The sequence below is a fragment of the Triticum urartu genome, chromosome 1 (assembly GCF_003073215.2).
Source record: "Triticum urartu cultivar G1812 chromosome 1, Tu2.1, whole genome shotgun sequence".
NCBI lineage: Eukaryota > Viridiplantae > Streptophyta > Magnoliopsida > Poales > Poaceae > Triticum > Triticum urartu.
This window is the reverse complement of record NC_053022.1, coordinates 477,906,447-477,915,369: the sequence shown is the minus strand read 5'-3', so window position 1 is coordinate 477,915,369 and position 8,923 is coordinate 477,906,447.

Here is an 8,923-nt window from a genome sequence, read left to right as displayed (position 1 = left end):
AGTTCTGTTAACATTGATCTTACCGTTCATTCTCGATCGGACAGTCAAAAAAGGGGTACTATGTTACATTACTGTTCATATAGTATACATGCGCACAACATCATTTTTTATCGTCATATCTTACTACACTAGCAACAAGATTATGTAGTACTAGCGTATGAACCACTGCACATGCCTAGTATTAGGAGCACTGTGTAAGTTCAAATGGTTGTCGTGTTACTCACTCCTCCACCGTAAGAGCGGAAACGCTTGTTGTAATTATTATTTTCTTTAGAAATAGTGGACAGTGCGGATCCTCCTCGACGGTCGTCAGGAACCTTGCTACTCAATTTCACCGATGTGTGGGACAGCCAGCACCGGGGTCCACTAGCCATGGACTAAATTACTCCGTACTAGAGTGCCCAACTACACGGTAGACTACCCCGATCGAAGCGCCGCAGTAATGCCCAATGAGCTATCAAATCACAAATCCCCACCTTTCCAGTAGTAAGTTGGACGGACAAAGCAACCATCATTTCACTCTTCTCCCTCAGCTTCCTCTCTTGAAAAAACCCCCAACTCGCTTCTCCCTCATCTTGTTCTTCATTTCTTCAAGAAAACCCCGACCTGCTTCTTCCATTGTTCTTCTCTCCCAAAGAATGAAAAGTGAGCGCATCAATGGTGTTGATTCTGGCCAAGGCCCGGTCTTGCAACCCCGAGACTGGTCCTATAACTCCCTCTCTGTTCATATTTTTGGTTTGTGATTATGGTTTCTTTCCTTTTATTTCTATTTGACAGTTTCCTGATGGACCCTAGAACACCAGCCAAAGTGATGTCTATGGCTCTGGCCAAAACCGTCGAGGCTCAGGGTACGAAGAAGCGCAAGCACCCCACCGAGACTACCGCAGACAAGCTCAAGGCCATCGCCCTGTCCAAGGCCCCCTCTCCGGGATCCCTCATTAAGCAAGTCGAGGTAATACCTCTTCTTGACGATCTTTTTCTCGATCTTGATTGTGTTTTTTCATCTAACACGCAGTACTAGTACTAGTAGTACAACTTTCTGGGTGATCTTGCATGTGATTTTGTGTGCCAAATGATGGTTCTAAATTCCTCTTTTGACCAAAACATGCGATAGGTTGACACTGTTTTCTTATAGATTACTTTCAACTACTTTATGAATATCAATGCTACCTTTGAAGAGAGTATATTAGCCTCATTAACTTGTGTTATGGATATTGCAAGTAATCCCTATGCTCTCATGCCTTTGAAGACATGTTCTAGTGTATTTGTTCACTCATTTCTGTGTGTATATGTAGTCTTATATGGAGTAAAATATCGAAAATCATCTTATGTTTCTGAATGGAGGTAGTAATAAAATATTTGGTTTCTGTTTGAATTAGAACCAGGTCAGTGGTGGAGATGAAGTTCACAGAGTCATGTCGTGTGAACTGGAAGACCTGAGGATGAGTTCTACTCCTAAACTGTCCAGCTGTTGTGTCCTTGTCGATACGTGTCATGAACTAGTGTTTTCTTGTAGCATTGTTGTCGGGCGTGTTCTCGAGGGTGTACTTCACCACAACAATTCCCTGGTTGTGCCTTCGATTATGAAGGGTGTGGTTCTTGTAAAGCTTCCAGACAAATCGGATGCAGACTGTCTTCATCGTCATGGTTATGAGTGGAAAGAAAACTCAGTTAGGTTCTCCAAGGTTGACGAGATGGTGATGATGCTGGTAGACATCTCTCACGAAGTGCATGGCCTAGTCAATTATGCGGGCTACATCCCGTAGGTCGGTGGCAAGAAATAGTCTGTAGAGTTTAACTAGTGTAATTTTGCTTGTCTGTAGTAAGTAGTATTGTTCAGTACTTGATTTGTGTGTGTGAACCATGTATTGTTTACTACTGCCGCTTTTGTTGTGTGGTGAGTCCTGAGAACAGTCTATGTTAATGTCTGTCCACTCAATTCAGTCTGTATATTTTGAAGTATCCATATCATCTTTTTTGTGAGGACGGTTTATCAATTATGGTTACACTCCAATATCTGTATGCATTGCAGGGTTTATCGCACCTAACAGGATTTCCAGTCCCACGGATGTTCGGTCCATACGATTTGTCATGACCTTTGGGTTGCCCTGCTTGTGGGAGTAAGCAGGGGGCCTTCATGCCACGCGTAATTGGATGATCAATCTTCTGTTTAGAACTTGAACATAGTGATTTCCTGGTAAGGATTCACTCGTGTCACATCAAGTAAATCTTATTGATTTACTATCTAAATCTTATTGATTTAATGTCATGTTTTCTTACTTTTGCTCCAATTTTACGATGCAGGTTTTGCCATGTGATATTGGAGTGTAAATCGCTTGGTTTGCTCTATGATGGTTATTTTTGCAGTTTTCACTTCTTATGTCGTTGTAACACCCCGGATGTAACTTTCCCAATTTGTACTCCAATTCTTGCCGTTTCCGGCGTTAAGTTATATTTATTTTCTCGAGTTCGGGTTTTTGTCTCCGTGTGTTATTATCGTTGTCATGCATATCATATCATGTCATCATGTGCATTGCATTTGCATACGTGTTCGTCTCATGCATCCGAGCATTTTCCCCGTTGTCCGTTTTGCATTCCGGTGCTTCGTTCTCCTCCGGTGGTCATTTCTAGCTTTCTTTCGTGTGTGGGGATTAAACATTTCTGGATTGGACCGAGACTTGCCAAGCGGCCTTGGATTACTACCGGTAGACCGCCTGTCAAGTTTCGTATCATTTGGACTTCGTTTGATACTCCAACGGTTAACCGAGGGACCGAAAAGGCCTTGTGTGTGTTCCAGCCCAACACCCCTCCAATTTGGCCCAAAACCCACCTAACTCTGCTCCATCATCTAGAGCGTTCGATCACGATCGCGTGGCCGAAAAGCACACCTCATTTGGAGTCTCCTAGCTCCCTCTATGCCTATATATAGACCCCCCGAATTCCGGATCTTTCTCCCCCCCGAAACCCTAAAAATATCCTCCGACGCGCCGGACACTCCGCCCCGCTGCCCCCGCACCAGTTGCGCGCTGCCATGTGGCCTTGCCGCCGCCTCCCACCGCGCGGCCCGGGAGGCCCAGGGAGGGCCCCCGCGGCCCGAAGCCGCCGCCGCCTTGCCGCGCCCGGCCCCCGCCGCCTCGTTCACTCCGCCGCCGCCGCCTCCTCCCGCCCGGCGACCGGAGCCGCCGCGCGCCACCGCGACGCCGGCCGGACCCCGCCGACCCCGCCGCCTCTTCCTCGCCACCGGAGCCGCCCTGCTCCGGCAGCCCCTCGCCGGCGCCGTCCCAGGCCGCCGCGGCCGCCGACTCCCTCCATGCCGAGCGCCGCCCCCGCGGCCACCCTCGCCGCCCCGGCCGTCTTCTCCCTCTCCGTCGAGCTCGGGCGTGAACAGTAACTCCGGCCGTCGTTCCTCGATTTCCGTGCCCTGATCTAGATCTGGCGTGAACAGTAACCCTAGAGGTTGATTTTTTTTCTAAGTCAAAAAATTGCAGATCCAAGTGCCCCTGTTCGTGACCCCGTAACTTTGCATCCGTAGCTCCGATTCATACATATAGCATATCAAAATGTTCATCTCAGAGAGTACATCATTTCATTCCATTGCATCATTTTCATTTGAGTTCATCTTGATGCCCGAAACGCTGTTAGAAGAGGGCTACTTGAGTTAATTGTCAGATCTGCAGCTCCATTTAGGTTTTTGTCATTTTTGCCATGATTAATGGGTGCATGATATGCCCTGTTGCTCTACATGTGTTTTGTTAAGGGTTATGTCATCTTTCCAGAGGTGCAACGCATGTATTTTTGTGATGTGTGTGGTGACTTGTGCAAGCTTGCAAAGTGGTGCACTTGCTAAGTCTGTTTTCAGGGACTTAGTAATTGCACCAAGTCCTGCAGCTGTTTATCTCATGATGCCATATGTTCTTGTTGTTTCCTAGTGATCCGTGCCTCTTTTGAGGATGATCAGTAAGGGAGTTTTGTAAATATGGTAGTGCTCTATCCATCCATGTCTTTTTTTGCAATTATGGAGCACCCTAGCTTGAGTCAATCGAGCTCTACTTTTGCTACTTTGTGAATCTGAGCAGATTGTCAACTTGTTTGCAATTTTGCCGATGATGTTGTAGTTGATCCGTGCATGCTATGTTATTGTTCTTGCCATGTCTAGCTTGTATTTTGTGCCTTCTTGATGGACGTATGCTTGTCCTGCCGTGACTTGCAACGTAGTGAGTGCATCGAGCTCGTAAACATGCCTACTTGAGTTATATTTCAGCATGTGTCAGTTTTTCACTAAGTCTGAAAACTGATTATGTTTTTTCTATGTTCACGTGCTTGCAATGGTATTTTCTCACCCCTTTTGGCTCAAGGTCACTAAGGGACTTTTGTTAAGCTCTTTGAGTAGCGCCATGCCATGCTTTACTTTGCCATGATCAGATCCTGTAGCATGTAGTTTTGTTGCTCCGAAGAGGGCTACCTGATCTGAAATTCCAGACAAGTGTTAATTTCACTAAGTCTGAGATCTGTTTGTCATGTGCATTTTTGCCGTGCTTGTTTGAACCTGTTAATGGATGAATTGGCCGTAGCTCAGTGCTAGACTTTTGTTAAGCATCTTGTGTGCATCCCTTCCATGTATTTTGTTGTCATGTTTGGGTGCTGTAGCATGTTCATTTCGTTGCATTTAGTTGGCTACTTGCTGTAAATCGCAGACCGGTGTCATATTTGAATCGTTTGCCATTTCCAAACCGTAGCTCCGATTCCGGCGTTCTTTATATCATTCTCAAGCGATTTCGTCTCATATTTCTAGTGGCACACTTGGAATTCCTAGTTGAGGCCAGGTTCGCGCATTTCCTGTCATATCTTGCATTTTGCATCCCGCATCGCATTCCGCATAGCATATCATCATTTCATCATATTGCTTGGTCTTGCACGTGGTTGATTGTATCCTTGTTGCTTGTTTGTCTTGTTTGGGTAGAGCCGGGAGACGAGTTCGCTAACGAGGATCCCGTTGAGTCTGCTTTCGAGGATCCAGTCAACTTTGACAACTGTGCAGGCAAGATGATCTTACCCTCGAAATCACTACTATCTTTGCTATGCTAGTCTGCTCGCTCTTTTGCTATGCCTATGCTACGATGCCTACCTTTTGCTTGCAAGCCTCCCAAATTGCCATGTCAAACCTCTAACCCACCATGTCCTAGCAAACCGTTGATTGGCTATGTTACCGCTTTGCTCAGCCCCTATTATAGCGTTGTTAGTTGCAGGTGAAGATTGAAGGCCGTTCCTTGTTGGAACATATTTTTTACTTGTTGGGATATCATTATATTATCTTGTTTTCTTAATGCATCTATATACTTGGTAAAGGGTGGAAGGCTCGGCCTCTCGCCTAGTGTTTTGTTCCACTCTTGCCGTCCTAGTTTTTGTCATATCGGTGTTATGTTCCCGGATTTTGCGTTCCTTACGCGGTTGGGTTATAATGGGAACCCCTTGATAGTTCGCCTTGATTAAAGCTTTTCCAGCAATGCCCAACCTTGGCTTTACCATTTGCCACCTAGCCTTTTCTTTCCCTTGGGTTCTGCAGACTCAAGGGTCATCATTATTTTAACCCCCCCCCCCCCCGGCCAGTGCTCCTCTGAGTGTTGGTCCAAACCGTCAGCCGCCGGTGGCTACCAGGGGCAACTCTGGGCTGGCCTACCGGAAGTTTAGACAATCTGAGTGTGCCCTGAGAAAGAGATATGTGCAGCTCCTATCGGGATTTGTTGGCACATTCGGGCGGTGTTGCTGGATTTGTTTTAACCTGTCGAAGTGTCTTGAAGAACTGAGATACCGAGTCTGATCGGAACATCTTGGGAGGAGGTCTATTCCTTCGGTGACCGTGAGAGCTTGTCATGGGCTAAGTTGGGACTCCCCTACAGGGTTTTGAACTTTCGAAGGCCGTTCCCGCGGTTATGGGCAGATGCGAATTTATTAATGTCCGATTGTAGATAACTTAAACCTTAATTAATTAAAATGAATCAACCGAGTGTGTTACCGTGATGGCCTCTTCTCGGCGGAGTCCGGGAAGTGGACACGGTGTTGGAGTAATGCTTGCGCAGGTTGCTCTCTAGTTTCTCGCTTGTGCTTTGCCTCCTGTTCTCGCTCTCTTTTGCGAATAAGTTAGCCACCATATATGCTAGTCGCTTGCTGCAGCTCCACATATATTTACCTTGCCATACCTTTAAGCTTAAATAGTCTTGATCGCGAGGGTGCGAGATTGCTGAGTCCCTGTGGCTCACAGATTACTATTACACCAGATGCAGGGCCTGATGATTCTGCTCCAGGAGACGCGTATGAGCTCAAGTGGGAGTTCGACGAAGACTCTCAACGTTACTATGTAACCTTTCCCAATGATCAGTAGTGGTGCCCAGTTGGGGCTGATTGGGACCGTGTCGCATGTTGGGTTCTCTTTTATTTTGGCGCCGTAGTCGGGCCATGAGTGTTTGGATGATGTAATGTTATTTATGTATTTGATTGACGTGGCGAGTCTAAGCCAACTATGTTATCTCCCCTTTTATTATTATATTACATGGGATGTTTGTGAAGATTGCCTAACTTGCGACATATGCCTTCAATGCGATTATGTCTCTAAGTCGTGCCTCGACACGTGGTAGCTATAGTCGCATCGAGGGTGTTACAGTCGTGTTAGTAACTAAGGCACTATCCATCACTTATATTACTGAACACAATTGGATCAGTCTGTTGTCTGAGTACAATCTGAAGCCCTATGATGAACTGCAGTTTGGTTTAACAAACACTCCACAATTAGTCCTTTTGCGTTTAAAAGAAATGAAGAAAAGGACTGGATCAAGGTCACGGAGCCTAGTCAAGTTAGAAAGCTGATCATAGCAGACCAGGGACGATCGCTGCTGTCTCGCACATCGGTACCACCTTCAACAACGGATCGAGCACCGGCACCTTCTCCGATGGCACTTGCTCTTGCACTGACAGCGGCAGCATCTCAGTCTGATCCACCTGAGGATTGGGCACCGATTGCGCCAGCGAATTCAGGCTGATCTACCGGGGGATCAGGCATCGACACCAGCACCTGCTCCGACACCGGCACCAGCTCCACAAGGAGTACCATCTCCGGTAGCAGCAGCGGCACTACCAATCTCACCGGCACGGGCACCAGCAACGGCTCCGGCACCTGCACCAACACTTGAAATTGCACTTGCATCTGCTTCAGCCCGTGTAGTGGCAATGGAACCAGCAGTTGCACCGGCAACAGACTGGGCTGCAGATCGCACTGCATATACCAAAGTCCTTACAAAAACAGACATCTCCACCTTCTTGGTAAGCATTGGCCGCCCAAGTGATTCGTTCTTTTTTCTTTCCATGTTGTTTCACATGATTCAATGTGTTGATCTAACTGTTTGTGTGTGTCTTCTTGTTTGCAAACAGAGAATTCCTAGAGCAACGAGGGAGTCATTCAACAATCCGGACGACCGTGTCCAAGTTTCTCTTAGCATGCGCAGCCTTGGTGTGAATGAACCTACTCAATATACCATAAGTACAAAGGATGGTCGCATGATGATTGATACTAAAGGATGGTCATGGTTCATATCTAAATCAAATATTGCGCTAGGGGATGATGTCAAAATCGAACTTTCTCGACAAGGAGAGCTGGTCCAAATCAACATTGAAATTCTTCAATAGCAACACGTAACTTCCGAACCGATCTATCCTCCGAGAGATTTTGATGTAATAATATGGCTTGGTGAAACAAGTGTCCTGTGTGTATAAGTAGTATGACATTATTATTTATCACGAAGGATATCGTTGATAGAATTGCAACTCTGATTGCCGATTAGGAACTGTCGTTCAATTTCATTCTAACAGCTACCGTGCTTTATTCAATTTTCTGTATTCGCCTTGTGACAGCATCTAAAACTAGCGCCGTACTGATCGCTTGCAATATGAAATGCGATGAGGTAGAACACATGGGCCCCAAACATGCAGGCCCACTGGCTTGTGGCCCAAAGTCCAGAACCGTGAGCCTATCTGAGTATTATATTCTCAGCTAAAACCCCATATTATGTTATATATATTCCCCTTGATTTTTTCTTATGTATAAAGTTGTGATATAAAAGATTTTTATATTTCTTTATAGAGGGAGTATCTCTCTGTCAAAAATATATTTATGTGTAACTAGTTACTCCTGCCTTTCTACTTCCTTTCGCTGATATGGGTTATCCAGCAATGGGGTCCACATCTCATGCACCAAATTAGAGTGCACAAATGCACGGTAGACTCACCCTGGTCGTAGCACCGCAGTAATGCCCAATGAGCCGTCAAATCACAAAAAACCGCACCTTTTCAGCTTTAGCAGTAAGCTGGATGGATGAAGCGACAATATTTCACTAGGCCTGAATCCCCTTCTCCCTCGTCTGCTTGTTTAGTGAAAACCCCCTCTCTCACTGGGCCTAAATCCCCTTCTCCCTCATTTGCTTGTTCAGATAAAAACCCCTCTCGGCAATTGCATAGGGTTTTCTCATGGAGAACCAGGTACGAATTATTCATCCATCCCTGATAAATCCAAGTCCCTTGGTCGCGGGTAAAACTAGGATGGCAACCGCCGTCGTTGATGCATTTTTCTTCCTACTGAATCTAGTGTGTTTCATTTGAAGTGCCCAAAGTGCGAGGACCCTATAGGTTTCTGCGCCCTCGGCGAGATGCCACACTTGTTCCTTCTCATCCTAACACATGACTTTAAAACACTCATAGTATGTTCCTAGAATCCTCTTTTCTACCCGGGAGGGTGGGGTTTTTTGAACGTGTTGTCGACTAATTTGGAAATTTGGATTGCTATATTTGGATAAAAGGTACTAGTACCATGGTCAAAACTGACATGAAGGAGGAAATTATTTCTAGATTATTTGGATAGAGAATACATTGGATTCTG